We start from the raw sequence: 15,294 nt of genomic DNA on the forward strand, positions 1-15,294 counted from the left end.
GTTTCAGGGAACGACATTAAACAAACTCATATACCATCTTCCAAAAGAATTATTTTGTAAAACTGATGCCTAGGGTATGGTAAAAGATAATATGGTAAAAACCATATTTTTCTTTCTGGGACATTAAATTTCTAAATCTATTTATTCATGCTGCTTTGAAATACATTCCTTGATTAGGAATCATTGTCTGCCATAGGAGTGAGGAAGGACAACACTCAAAGTAATAAGAAGAGAAAAATATGGAAAAATTAACTCCTACTAAGTTTAACACATATACTAAAATTGAAATGATAAAATGATGAGCATGGTCCTTGCACAGAGATGATATGCAAACTTGTAAAGCATTCCATATTTTTGTTGCAAGAAGAATGAACAGGTCTACTTTAAGCTAAGACAATCCCCACAAGTACAAAAATTCTACATAAAGAGAGCACAAATCCACACCACAACAATCTCTCTCAATGTCAATGGACTAAATGTGCCAATTCAGAGGCACAGAATGGGAAGATGAATTAGAAAACTGAAACCAACATTCATTCTGCTGCCTGCAAGAAACACGTCTGAACAATCAAAGCACCCATGGGCTAAAAGTAAAAGTCTGGGAAACAAGTTTTCAAGAAAATATCACCTCCACAAAGCTGGAGTGGCGATACTAGTATCAGACCACATGGACTTCAGGCTAAAGATTATCAGAGACAGTGAAGGTCATTTCTTAATGATCATGGGATATGTACATCAGAAAGAACTCACCCTCCTCAATGTATATGATCCTAATGACAGACCAGGAAAATACTTAAAAACAACTTCTAATTGACTTATAGAAAAACATTGATAGCAACACAATACTAGAAGGAGATTTCAACACTTCTTTGACACTTCTCCATAGATCAAACAGACTGAAGCTCAGCAAGGAAATATTTTCTTTAAGGGGAGTAATGAACAACCATTGGCTTAGGGAAGAAATCAAAGAGGAAATAAAAAATTTCCAGAAACAAATGAGAATGAGGACACGAGCTACCATAACTTGTGGGACACAGCAAAAGCAGTGTTAAGAGGAAAGATTATAGATCTGCCAGAATTCATTAGGAAGAAAGAAAGGGCCTACATGAATAAATGAGAGCTCAAGATTTTGTAAAATGACCAACAAAAGTAGTCCAAAATAGGCTGGAGGAAGGAAATAATAAAACTTGTACCAGACATCAATGAGCTACAATCCCAAAATACAATCCAAAAGACCAATAAAAGCAAAAGCTGGTTCTTTGAGAAAATAAATAAGATCAATAAACCATGAGAAGCCTCTCAAAAAAACAAAGAGAAAGAATTCTAATAAATCAAATCAGAAATGCAAAGGGGGTTATCCTAATAGAAACTACAGAAATACATAGGATCATCAGAGATTATATTGAGATTCTTTGCAGCAGGAAATGAGAGAATTTTGAATAAATTGATAAATTATTGGATTCCAATTACCTCCCAAGGCTGAACCAAGAAGATTTGGAATACTTGAACCTATCACTAACAAGGAAATTGAAATGATGGTCAAAAGTATCCCTGCAAACAGAATCCATGGCCCAGATGGATTCAATAGTGAACTATTTCAAACCTTTAAAGAGGAACTGCTTCCAACATTTTTAAGATTTTCCAGGAATTGAAGAAACAGAAATACTCCCAAATAGTTTCTATGAGGCAAAGATCACCCTAATACTCAAATCGATAGAGACACCACAAAAAAAGAAAATTACAGACCTATTTCCTTGATGAATACAGATACAAAGATTTTCAAGAAAATACCAGCAAAGAGAATCCAGAAACTCAACAAAAGATCACACACTATGACCAAATAGGTTTAGCTTGTGGATGCAAGGATGGCTTAACATTCTCTAGTCAATCAACAGAATACACCATCTCAATAAAATAAAGATAAAAGTCATATGATCATATCAATAGATGTAGATAAAGCATTTGATAAGATCCAGCACCCATTCATGATGAAAAACTCTCAACAAAATTGGATTTGAAAGTACTTTCCTCAATCTAGTCAAAGCAAATTACCACAAACCCACGGCAAGCATTATTCTCAAGGGGGAAAAACCAAAGACTTGGAGCAGAAATCAATGAACTAGAATCCCAGAATACAATCAGGCACAAAACAAGTTACCCACTCTCACACCTCCTATTCACCATAGTACATAAAGTACTTGCCATATGATTTCGGTAAAAAAAAAAAAAGATATCAAGGGCATCCAGATAAAAAAGGAAGAACTCAAGCTTTTACTATTTGGAGATGACATGATACTATACTTATAAAATCCCAAAGAATCTACAAAAAAGCTCCTGGGAACAATAGATTTGTTTAGTAAAGTAGCATATTACAAAATCAATATCTGGTACTCCATGGCTTTCCCATATATTAATAATGAAAGAGAAAAAAGAGATAGAGAAAAACAATCCCATTCACAATAATACCTCAGAAAATAGAGTATAATAGAATCAACTAAAAAGGTTAAGGAACTATACCAAAAAAAAAAAAAACCTACAAAACACTACTTCACGAAATAAGAGAGTATATGAGGAAATGGAATCACATCCCATGCTCATGGATTGAGAGGTTTAACACTGTCAAAATGGCAATCCACCCCAAAGCTCTATAAAGATTTAATGCACTTTCTATAAGGATACCCATAACATTTTTCAAAGAAATAGATTAATCACTCTTAAACTCATACAAAACCATAAACTCCCATGAAGAGCTAAAGCAATCTTTGGTAAAAAGAAGAAGGGAACACCTTCCCCAACTTCAAACCCTACTACAAAGTTTTAGTAATCAAAATACCATGATATTCAGATAAAGACAGGTCTCAGATCAATGGAATATAGTCAAATATCATGACGCTGGCCCTCAGATTATTATTACCTAATCTTTCTTAAAGGCTCAAGAAATATGAAGTTGAGCTAGGAAGTCTCTTCAGCAACTGGTGCTGGGAAAACTGGACAGCAATATGCAAAAAAAATGAACTCAGACCTCCTTATAGTGCCAGGCACAAAGTCAGATCAAATGTATTAAAGACCTCACTATCATACCTGAATTCTTAAGATATATGGAGAAAAATGTGGGAAGATCCCTTCATGACATTAAAGCTAAGGGAAACTTCTAGAATGAAACACCACTGACCAAGGAAGAGGAAGTGAAGATAAACAAATGAGACTAGATTAAACTAAGAAGTTTCTGCAACTCAGAAAAAATGGTGACCATGATCGAAAGACAGCCCACATAATGTGGAAAAATTATTTATGCAATACCCATACAATTAACCTCAAAATTCTGACTCCTGTATCATTAAGAACACTAAATAGTTCCTGTGAATTTTATTCTTCTTCACATATATTTACTCTAAAATATTTTAGATACACTTTTAAACCACAGGTAAAAAGGAAAAATTATAAGATTTTTAAAAATAAAAAATAACCCCTATACATAGCCAGGTGCGACCCAAAAAACAAAAAAGCAAGCAAGCAAGCAAGCAAGAAAAAATTTAAAAATTAAAAAATAATGCCGTTTGCAATGCTAAGGATCAATCCCAGATCATCATTCTTTGCGTTTTTGGGTCACACGTGGCGATGCACAGTGGTTACTCCTGGCTCTGCACTCAGGAATTACTCCTCACGGTGCTTGGGGGGACCATACAGGATGCTGGGAATCTAACCTGGGTATGCCGTGTGCAAGGCAAATGCCCTACCTGCTGTACTATAGCTCCAGCTCCCCCCCTCCCTGTGATTCATCATCTTGAGGGCCTCAGATTTTTACCTTCCATTTGGAAACTTCATCTTTACATTGACACAGTAAATTGAAACCACAGAACCATTGAACGGCATGTTATAATGGTAGCAGCCATGAGCAAACATTGATAACCCATTAGTTGGCATGAATGACTTCTGTCTCAGAGGCTTCACTTCTGAGGATACCGGTCACTATCTCCTTTCTGTTACATATCCCAGGATCAGAACCTACATCAGGCCATCAGTAGAAATTGTCCACCCGAAAGCTAGCCTTCCACTGGGATCAGAATCCTTGATCCATCTAACTTGAAATTTTTCATTCATGACTTGTTGACCTTGTTTCAGGTGGATGCATCCAGAGCATAAACTCAGCTTCCCGTTGTTTCCACAGGAAACCCAAATACCTAAGAATGTTATCATTTCTGACGCCACTCTTAAATATTTTTTTGGAATCCCACGGTAAGATACTATCATTCGTGTTATAATATTACTGTTATCTATAGTTCGGTCTCCCCAAAGAACTCTCTACCCTCCTCACTCCAAGTGCAGACTCCAGTGTATCATGATCCTGAACGTACTTATAATAGTTTCACTCAGGTTCTCCCCTAAAGTGTACAAGTTAAGTTCATACCAATCCAAGTTCTTATTCCTAAACTACCAGAGTGGGCTTGTTCCTCAAGCTTGTGTTCTCCCTTGAAGAAATACCGTGATTCCTTTCTCTATGTCTCTCTTTGCTTGTTTTGTTAAATGACTGTTCTCGCTTGAACATATATTCCATTCCACCCTACAACTGTTTCACAATTTTCTAAGAGTTTTTCAATAAAATATATTTTGTTTCACTAAACTAAAACTTTGAAAACACCAGAGCATTGTTAAAACCAGTATTTGTATCTTTTAAACCACAAATTTTGAAAATGAAAGGTGGTAAAGCAATGGAATACTACTCAGTTGTATGAAGTGAAATCTTCTTATTATTTGTATATAAAATGTATAACATGAGGAAATTATGTTTAGTGACAAAAACCAGGCAGAGAAAGATAGGCATCCTACAAGTTCATGCCTATGTGGCATATGGAGAAAACAAAAGAATAAAATGAGACAGACAAACGTCTAAAACATTATTTATATTCTATGATTTATAATTCAATTAACAATGGTTTCTCATACACATAATTCCAACAAGACACTCCTTATTCTCTCAAAGAACAAACCCTCCCTCTCCCCCAATCCCCCAGAATCCCTCCCTCCTAATCCCCTGACCCAATTGTGTGGATCAGTTCTCCCCTTACATTGCTCTTGAACATTTGTTGCTACCTTGCTGTGTGTCTTTTCATCCCACATATGAGAAAAATCTCTCTGTATCTGTTCCTTTCCTTAAGGCTAACTTTACATGCATGATATCCTCTAGTTTCATCCAATGTTGAAAATTACATAATTTTGATCTTTTCAAAGCAATAAAAACAAACTTTAGAACTATGAGACTATTTAGTTACCAGATCGAAAAGTATAATCAAAGTGGGAAAACTAAACAATGGTGAATGACAGAGTAGGCCTTTCAGTAGTGAGTGTAATGTGATACATGCAAGTAGATTCTGCATAATCCTAAAATTTATGAAATTCTATAATGTAATTCTATAAGGTAATTTTAAATAATCAAAAAAGTATTTAAATAATTTACATTTATCTATGATTATGACGTATCTTTTGTGTCAAACTATCAGAAATAAAAAGAATGTGAGATAGAGATATGGTGTATCACTATACTTTTAAACAAGAGAAGCGCTAAAAATTTCTGTGTCTTGATGAACTCTCATATAAATTGACTCCAAAATCAAATTAATATACTCAAGGAAAAATAAAAGTCAACCAATTTAATCTTTTGCCTTCACTCAGGTTCCCATCTGCTGATCTCTGGCAGACGAAACAATTTTTATTTTATTTTATTTTTTTAAAATTTTTATTAGTGAAACACCATGATGTACAGTTGTACATTTACAAATTTTTGTGCTTGGGTTTTGATTATACAATGATCAAATGCCCATTCTTCCGCCAGTGCCCATTTTCCACCACCATGTATTCCAGTATCCCTCCCACACCAATCCCCCCCCCCCCCCCATCCCACCCTGCCTCTGTGGCAGGGCATTCCCTTTTTTTTCTCTCTCTCTTTTTGGGTGTTGTGGTCTGCAAAAGAGGCCTTAAATTGCAATCATGTTCAGTCCATAGTCAGAATTTTTATTTTCAAAGTATTTCTTGGCAGAGGTTTGGCATTCTTTGCTAGCAACCAACTCATTTTCTTCTGCATTTTTTTTTCTAGAAATATATACTTATACTAAGACTGATTAGTTATGGCACCAAATTGACAAATGTCCCTGTTTTTACTTCAGTTCTATTTCCTAATTATCACAAATTATTAGCAGTGGATAGAAAATAACTAGCCCAAAATTCGTGGGGGAAATGGAAATGTTTATGCTTTCCATAGTTTGGAAAATCCCTGTCACTAGTATAGTGACATACATCTAAATTTGTAAACAAAATGATTAAGAAGAGGTAAACCATGACTGCCACTTCAAGGAAGAATGGCCCTTCAGCAAATATCCTTGGTTTCAGAAGGATGGCTCTGACTTGGATTGGGGGCAAACATGAGAGCTGTGAGCTACCTGCAGTTAACACATGCTCTGAGGCTATGTGGTGACACTGCTGAGAAATGTCGAGAGCCCTGATTAGGTAGGGTCATGGGGGAGAATGGAATGATGACAAGAAAACAGAGAAACAGGACAAGATCATAGATTCCTTTGAATAAAAGTTTTCATCTCTAATGTATTAATCTGTGAAAAAGAGAACCAACTTCTTATCATTCTTCCTGGCAATATATTATCCTTACATAATGCTTCAGGAAAAAAACGCTTCCCTTGTTAGTTATTATAGCCTGAATATCTGTGAGGTCTTTGAACTCTTTCTATATATACAGTGCTGATGACTGAAACCAATCTCACTATTCAAGTATCTAAACTGCAATGTTCAGACCATTTAGCTCTCTAAACTCTGATGGCTCCAAATCTTCTAAGATCAGCTTTCATCTCTTCCATGATATCCAGGCTTCTCTTCTGAACTGTCAACTCTCCCTTTCTTTCTCCCTCTCTCTACCAACTATGGTCTCCCTGCCAAAATTTGCCAAGACAAGCCTTCTTGAAATATAGACATAAGTTGACTTCTCCTTTTTTTTAAATTTAGGCAATTTTGATTTTCAAAGTCATTTATATTGGAGATTTGTCATACAATATTCCAATTCTAATCACACCACCAGTGTCTGCATCCCTCCACCAACAAATTACCCATTTTTCCCTGCATTCCCACCGATTTCCTTGACAAACACATTTTGAAGTTTTACTATTGTACTTTGGGTTGATACATACAGTAGTGTTGGCATTGGTGTTTAAGACATAAACCTCAACTTTTTCATGCTGGCCTTACTGGATCAATGCCCACTGACACCATGTAGGGGAAATATATGAGAACAAATCATTTAGCTCCAAATTTTTCTAATAATCTTTAAACAGTTCTGATCGAAAAGAAAATAGTGAGAACTGGAGGAGACAACCCCTTGTCAGCCTGCAAAGTCTTTTCATTTTTCCACATTACAAAAGAAGAAATCAGTGAAGGAGGTCTGTCATCACGCAACTTAGGTGACCCTGCTGAGATGTGTTCAACAGGGTGTTTTGTGCTCTTCTCTCCTTCCACCAGAAGTCCCAACCCTATGATTTTTGTCTCTTCAGTCTGCATAAAATGAAAAAGTTTTACCACACAGACATCCATGCAATGAGCCCAGCCAAGGTGATAAAAATGAATTTCAGCACATTCATAGGTTATTCAAGGTGGTAGAATCTAAATATCATATTTTTGTATTGAATATGCAGGAGACACATATTACAAACCTTTTCAGGATTCAGTTTCAATCATAGGATATTTTAACACCTAACCTCCACTAGTATACATTTCCATTGCTAATGTCCCCAGTTTCTCTCCCACCACTCCCTCTCCCAACCCCAAACCCCACCTGACAGCCTGCTGTCTCTACACTATGGCAGGCACCTCTCTCTCTCTCTCTCTCTCTCTCTCTCTCTCTCACACATACTTTGGGCATTATGGATTGTAATACAGAGAGGGAGAAGTTCTCACGTTTATTCCTTTACCTACTTTCAGGACTCAGTTCTCACCCAGAGTAATCACTTCCAACTATCATTGTCATAGCGGTCCCTTCTTCGGCTACATGCAAAAACATAGGCTCAGAACTCTGCCTAACACCATGTACAAAAGTAAGATCAAAATGGATTAAAGACCTCAACATCAGACCAGAAACCATAAGGTACATTGAAGATAAAGTTGGCAAAACCCTCCATGACATTGAAGCTAATGGTATCTTCAAAGATGCCACGCCACTGGCCGAGCAAGTGAAAACAGAGATAGATAAATGGGACTATCTTAAACTAAGAAGCTTCTGCACCTCCAAAGAAACAGTGACCAAAATACAAAGACAGTCTACAGAATGGGAAAGGATATTCACCGAATACACATCTGAGAAAGGGTTGATATCCAGGATATACAAAATACTGGTTAAACTCCACAAGAAGAAAACATAGCGGTCCCTTCTTTATTCCAAATGCTCGCCTTCAGCACTTGTGGCAAGCGTCCAACCATTGACCATTTCTCCTGGCCGGTGTTTCTGCTATCCTTGGGTATTAGTCTCACATTCTGGTTTTTTATATCCAAAAAATGGGGTAGTCCAATCAGTATACCCCTTTCCTTCTGACTGATTTCATTGAGCATGATATTCTTCCCTGTACATCCATTTGTAAGCCAATTTCATGATGTCATTTTCCTGCCAAATGCGTAGTATTCAATTGTGTAGGTATACCATAGTTTCTTCTGGCTATTGTGAATGGTACTGCAGATGGTATTTCTGTTGTAAATATCTTGTTTAATGTAAATTACATAGGAAAATACTTCCCACGTTCCAAACATACAGAATCCACTCACTAACAGAGCTTTTTTTAATTTTTTAAAAAAATATAATTTATTATGATGCTTTCTAAAAAAGGGAAGCTATTAACAAAAATTCAGGGAAAACATATTCTATAAAAGCGAAAAAATATAACCTTAAGAAAGGACAACAGGTACGTGTTCTTGCTCCTCAAAAATCCATGTGTTTCTTGATATATTGTCAATATCTTTCGATAGCCTTAAAATTCTTCAACTTAATTTCTAAACACTATTTAAAGTTATATTAATTTAATAGGTGTAATCAGCTTTATAGAATATTTATTTGATTCTTTCATATTTTACATAAACAACGTTTGAATTAACCAGAGCACTGTAGCACTGTCCTCCCATTGTTCACTGATTTGCTCGACCAGGCACCAGAAACGTCCCTATGGTGAGACTTGTTGTTACTGTTCTTGGCATGTCGAATACTTCACAGGTAGCTTGCCAGGCTTTGCCATGAGGGAGGGTTACTCTCAGTAGCTTGCTGGGCTCTCTGAGAGGAGGAGAGCAATCGAACCCAGGTTGGCCATGTGTAAGGCAAACGTCTTACTCACTGTGCTATGGCTCCTGCCCATATATATATTTATACATATATATGTGTATTTACAGACACATACATATTGATATATTCCTCTTACACGGCTCTTAAGTTCCAACTCATATTTTTTCCTCCTCCAATTCTTTACTACTTCTCTCCCCATACTTGGGGCTCAACTAATTTTCCGAGTCCCCTCAGATGCATTTCTGAGGCCATGATAAAGGAATGCATAACACATACATGCAAGGAAGGCACAAAGCATATGTAGATAAATTTCATATGGACATATAATTGTGATGACAAGTTTACAAACTGTATTCGCTTCAAGTACAGAGTTCCTGATCTCTGGAACTGTGTATTCATACTCCATGCACCGTCAAATATCCAGCTACTGTCCACAACTAACTAACAACAATCCCCTACCCATTTCAGTCATTTACTTCCCCTCCTATAAGGACGATTTTGATGTCAGAGTGTAAAGGTTTTATTTTACTTTTGTTTTATTAGTCCATAAGCTCAGGTGGTGGATTACTCAAATGTCTTTATTTGAGCTCCTTAGTATGTCTAAAATATAATGTAATCAATGAGGAAAAACACTTTGTATGTGAGAGAAAGTAAGCCAATGTCTAAAATCACACAGCAAATGTCAAAGTCAAGCTAAAATGAGGCTTATAAAATTCTACTTGAATACTTACCTTCATTACTCCGTGCTGTTTTTACTTGACTGCTAAGTTTATGGATGATAAATCTAATGAAAAGCTTTGAAAAGTATTATTCCTTACCTGACATGGTCAGAGAAGAGGAAATACCGATGAAAGGTAGACGAGAAGAGGAGATGGTAGGAGAGTACGTCTGAACACTGAAGAGGCTTAAGACCACAAGTGTTCAGTACAAATGAGTGCTCACACGTGATTGGTCATTGGTCACTCGTCACTTGCCATGATGTTTCAAATTTGTTTACAAACTACTACATGGGACCCCCAAGATTCTACCAGTTGGAGGTTTGTTTGGTGGGAGAATGATGTCATAAAGTAGGCAGTTGAAAGTTAGAGCCTAGCCAATCAGGAGGTCAGAATCCCAAGAAGACCACCGGATTGGATAGAGAGCACGGTAGAATGAAGCAGGCTACGGAGATGGAATCCTACAAGACAGTTATAACAGGTTCATCTTCGTCAGACTCTTGTGTTAGAAAAATATTCTCATTATACTCAAGAGCTTACATATTTCATTAACAAATCAAAAAAATTACTAAATAATCGTTTATATTGCACTGTTAAAGAAACAACATTTGGTATTACTAGTATATTTTAGATAACTTTTACAGCACAGCAGGTAGGGCATTTGCCTTGCAGGAGGCCAACCCTGATTCCGATTCCTCTGCCCGGCAAACTACCCATGTATCTCATCCACATAGCAAAAGCCTGGCAAGCTCCCCATGACCTATTCGATAGGCCAAAACCAGTGTCAACATGTCTCACAATTTGGTTTAAGATGTTACTGGTTCCCGCTCGAGCAAATGGATGAACCGCGGGAGGACAGTGCTACAGTGCTATGATTGAAAAAAATTGTGGTTTCTTTCAATATGACAACACTTACTAGGATAAGTTGTAGATGAATCGCGATGTGTTAAAACAAATAAAATGAGAAGAAATAGTAAATGCACAGGTATCTTATTTGTACAAAACTAACAGTTGTTCTCAATTTAAAACTGTAGAAAATAAAGAAAAACATATGCTCATTGGTGCAAAATTTTACAATCTGAAAGAAAAGGACAAAAACCAAATTAAGTGATCAAAAAACAAGCAACACCAACAAATAGTGGCAATTAATATGATAGGCCAAGGATGAAAGGTTTTAAAAAATTAGTGCTGTGAAATAAATCAGTATTTTTCTATTAAATTTGAATAGAAAAAATAAGCATAAAACATGATCATATAATGTCTATTGAAAGAAGTGTAAATGACTAGTAAACACAAGAGCAATTTTCTTTTTTTTGAATTTTTGTTTTGTTTTGTTTTGTTTTATTAGTGAAACACCATGAGGTACAGTTGTAGACTTACAAGTTGTTGCACTTGGTTTTGAATTATACAGTGATCGAGTACCCATTCCACCACCAGTGACCAATCTCCACTCCCACCAATCCAAGTATCCCTCCTACTCCCCATCCCCCATCTCACCTGCCTCTTTGGTAGGGCACTACCTTTTGTTCTATCTCTCCTTTTGGGTGCTATGGTCTGCAGAAGGGACATTGGGTGGCAATCCTGTTCGGTCCTTAGACTACTTTCAGCAGGCATCTCCCATCCTGGGCAGATCTTCCCAGCACCCTTTATTGGGTGCTCCCTTCTCTATCTGCGCTGCCTTTACCCCTAGACAGTGCAGCTGACCTCTAAGCCATGGAGTGAACAACCTGGTATTTATCATAGCTGTTCTTGTGTGTTAATTTCTTATTTTGTTCCTTTATGTTACCCAGATGAATGCAATCTTTCTATATCTGTTCCTCTCTTTCTGACTCATTCCCCATAGCATAATATTTTCCATGTAGTACCACACAAGAGCAATTTTCAAGCTCACTAGTAGACAAAGAGCACAAATTAAAAAGAGAAATTAAAATTTCCCCCCAAATAACAAATATTGAAAAATCAGGTGCTATCTTTCCCTAGCAAAGATGCTAGAAAATAGATCTTTTCAAGTTATTTTATTGAGAGTTAAATCTGTATAATATTTAGGCAATATATATCTTAAAGCAGTTTAATGTTCATTAAGTCACTGTCACTGTCACTGTCCTCCCGTTGTTCATCGAATTTCTGGAGAGGGTCCAGTTAGGTATCGAGTGTGAGACTTTGTTGTAAGTTAGCTTTTGTGTGTGTATATGGAAATTCAGGGATCAAACCCAAAACCTCCCAAATGTGAGGCAAATATTTTACCACCGAGCTATTTTTCCAACCACAGTTAATAATTTTGCTTTTGCTTCTATAGTGCGAAGAATAGAAACCAAAATTTCATACGTGAAAGCCAAGTTCTTTTGTCCTGAGCTACATATCGGGTCATAAGTAAGTTAGTTCTTAAGAATTGATATTAAGGAAACAATTAGAAAAGTAGACAAATAGATATAAATGTTCACATCAATGTCATCTTAGCTGGAAAACATTACAATTATAAAATCTCAATAAACATTTTATAGTAACAGAAATTGTCTATTTAAAAATCATACTTGTATATAGACTAATATAAATGCATAATTGAAAGACTCCAAAGAAATGTATGTCCATTTTAATTGTATGCTTATTGTGGTTCTATTTTCTTCTTAATATAGTTATCCCATTAGCAATACAAATTTGGACTGCTATATTATATTTTTCAATAATTATATTTCGAGAATTTTTGGACGTTGATATGTATGTGAAATAATTAAAGATGATCAATATATCCTAGAAATATTAAAAAAATCTAAGAAAAAGTATGCCATGCATGCATGTATAAAATATATGCAGATAATTGATTTGAATGGACCCCAGACTTAATATAGGGATTAAAGCACTTACCGTGCATACAGTCAACCCAAGTTAATGGTTGGCACTACCAGGAATAAACCGTGAGCACAGATTCTGAAGTCCCATTTACCACATACTATGGCCCAAATACCCCACAAAAATAGAAATATAAATTATCACTTAATAAAATCAAATACAGATGTATTATATAGTCTATTATAAAATCGATTAAAGTTTTGAAGTATACCAAAATTTACAGATGGACAGGCCACACATAGCACTAGTTGCAGACAATGGAATTAAATACAATTAGAAAACCATGTTCTTGGTTAATAGCAGACTATCTATTAAATTTGGGGGTTTTCAAACATTATAGAGGAGTTAGCATAGTTAAGCTCTATGTTACTCAAGAATCAGTTATGTGTTTTTCTTTTCTATTCTTCCCTTTATGTGGGGAGTGCAGTGCACCCAGATGTGCTCCGGGCTCCCTTCTGACTCTGTATCCAGAGATCACCCCTGGCAGGCTCAGGGTTCTGGGGATTGAATTCAGGTTAGCTGCATACAAGGTAAACACCCTCTACAGGCTGCACTAGCTCTTTGGCCTATATGTTTCTTTTAGAAAATTACATGTGAATAAAACATTTTAATAATTAAAAATCACTTCTAATAAAACATTTAATTAAAAAGTTTAATGCAGGCAAATACTGTTTTAATCATTAAAGTCAATTTAAAAATTAGAATACTATTTGGTAAAGCATAGAAACATAGCAAAAAATAGATGATATATATCTTTTTTGAAAGTTGGTAACTGGAACACATTGTCCTTTTCCTTTTCAAGGATAAGATGAATCCATAGCGTAGATTTGTTCACAAAAAATGCTATATTCTCTCCTGAATGCGTATTTAAAAATACTTGCCAAAGTGCCTATTTCTCAACATTTTGAGTACTATAGGCCTCTTTGCTATTGTTAGATCTTTCTCTTGTTTCATTTTTACTTTATGTTCCAATTTTTTTATTTTTAATTTTCAAATTTTTATTAGTGAGACACCATGAGGTACGGTTGTAGACATATGAATTTTTGTGCGTGGGTTTCATTTATACAATGATCAAATACCCATCCCTCCACCAGTGCCCATTTCCCACCACCAGGGATCCCAGTATGCCTCCCACCCCCCATCCCCTCATCCCACCCTGACTCTGTGGCAGGGCATTCCCCTTTGTTCTCTCTCTCCTTTTAGGTGTTGTGGTTTGCAAAAGAGGCATTGAGTGACAATCATGTTTGGTCTATAGTCTATGTTCAGCATGCTCTCCCATCCTGGGAGGATCCTCCCAACACCCTTTATTTGGTGCTCCATTCTCTATCTGAGATGCCTTTTCTGCTAGCGTGTGTGGTTGGTCTCCAAGCTACGAGGAAAAATTCCTGACACTAATCTCGGCCACTCTTGGGAGTTAGTCTCCTGTTTTGTTATTTTATGTTCTCCGGGTGAATGCAATCTTGTTCTTTCTGTCCCTCTCTTTCTGACTCATTTCGCTGAACATGATACAGTCCAGGTAGTACCACTCCTATGTAAATTTCATGCTCTTCCTGCCTGAAGACTTCTCTCTGGCTTCCTGAAAGAACAGGGAGGGGAGAGACAATGTGCTGTCCTAAGCAAACACAGGAGGGGAAGAATTATCTAAAAAACATACGAAAAGAGGCATTGAGTGGCAATCATGTAATTGTGATGACTAGTTAACAAACTGTATTCCCTTCAAATACAGACTTCCTCATCTCAGCAACTGTGTATTCATACTCCATGCACTTTCAAATATCCAGCTACTGTGCACAACCAACTAACAGCAGTCCCCTACCCATTTCAGTCATTTACTTCCCCTCTTGTAAGGACTATTCTGATGGCAGAGTGTAAAGGTTTGATTTTGCTTTTGTTTCATTACTCCATTCAGTTTTTTTCTTTATATTCCAGAAACAAATCAAATGTTTTTTTTTTTTTAAAAAAATAAAGGACAGGAGGTGATATCAGGCAACAAATGAAATAGTTGATCTGGCTGAGAATCAGCAAGAGTCTTTCAGGTCAGTGTGAGGAAAGGAACATCCAGTTGTCCTTCCCAGCATATTTCCAAAGGGCGGGCTTGGAGCAGGGTACATGCTGGGAAGAAGCCCAGGACACTAGTAGTGTCTTGAACATCTTGGGGCCTATTTTCTTATTTGAAAATGTAATGGTATTGACCTCAATTGCAAACCACAACACCCCAAAGCAAAGAAAAACCAAAAGGGAATGCCCTGAGGTGGGGCGGATTTGGGGAGATGGGGGGTGGGAGGGTCACTGGGTTCCTTGGTGTTGGAGAATGGGCACTGGTGGAGGGATGGGTACTTGACACTTGTATAACTGAAACCCAAGCACAAAGGTTTGTAAGTCTACAACTGCACCTCATGGTGTTTCACTAAT

The 15,294-nt window shown here is 36.7% G+C and overlaps 1 pseudogene; it reads left to right on the forward strand.

Moving 5' to 3' along the window:
* Positions 1-262: 262 nt before the first annotated feature.
* Positions 263-356, forward strand: LOC130037101 (uncharacterized; annotated as a pseudogene).
* Positions 357-15,294: the final 14,938 nt, after the last annotated feature.

The sequence above is a fragment of the Sorex fumeus genome, unplaced genomic scaffold, assembly GCF_029834395.1.
Source record: "Sorex fumeus unplaced genomic scaffold, SorFum_2.1 ptg000070l, whole genome shotgun sequence".
In the NCBI taxonomy this organism is placed as follows: Eukaryota; Metazoa; Chordata; class Mammalia; order Eulipotyphla; family Soricidae; genus Sorex; species Sorex fumeus.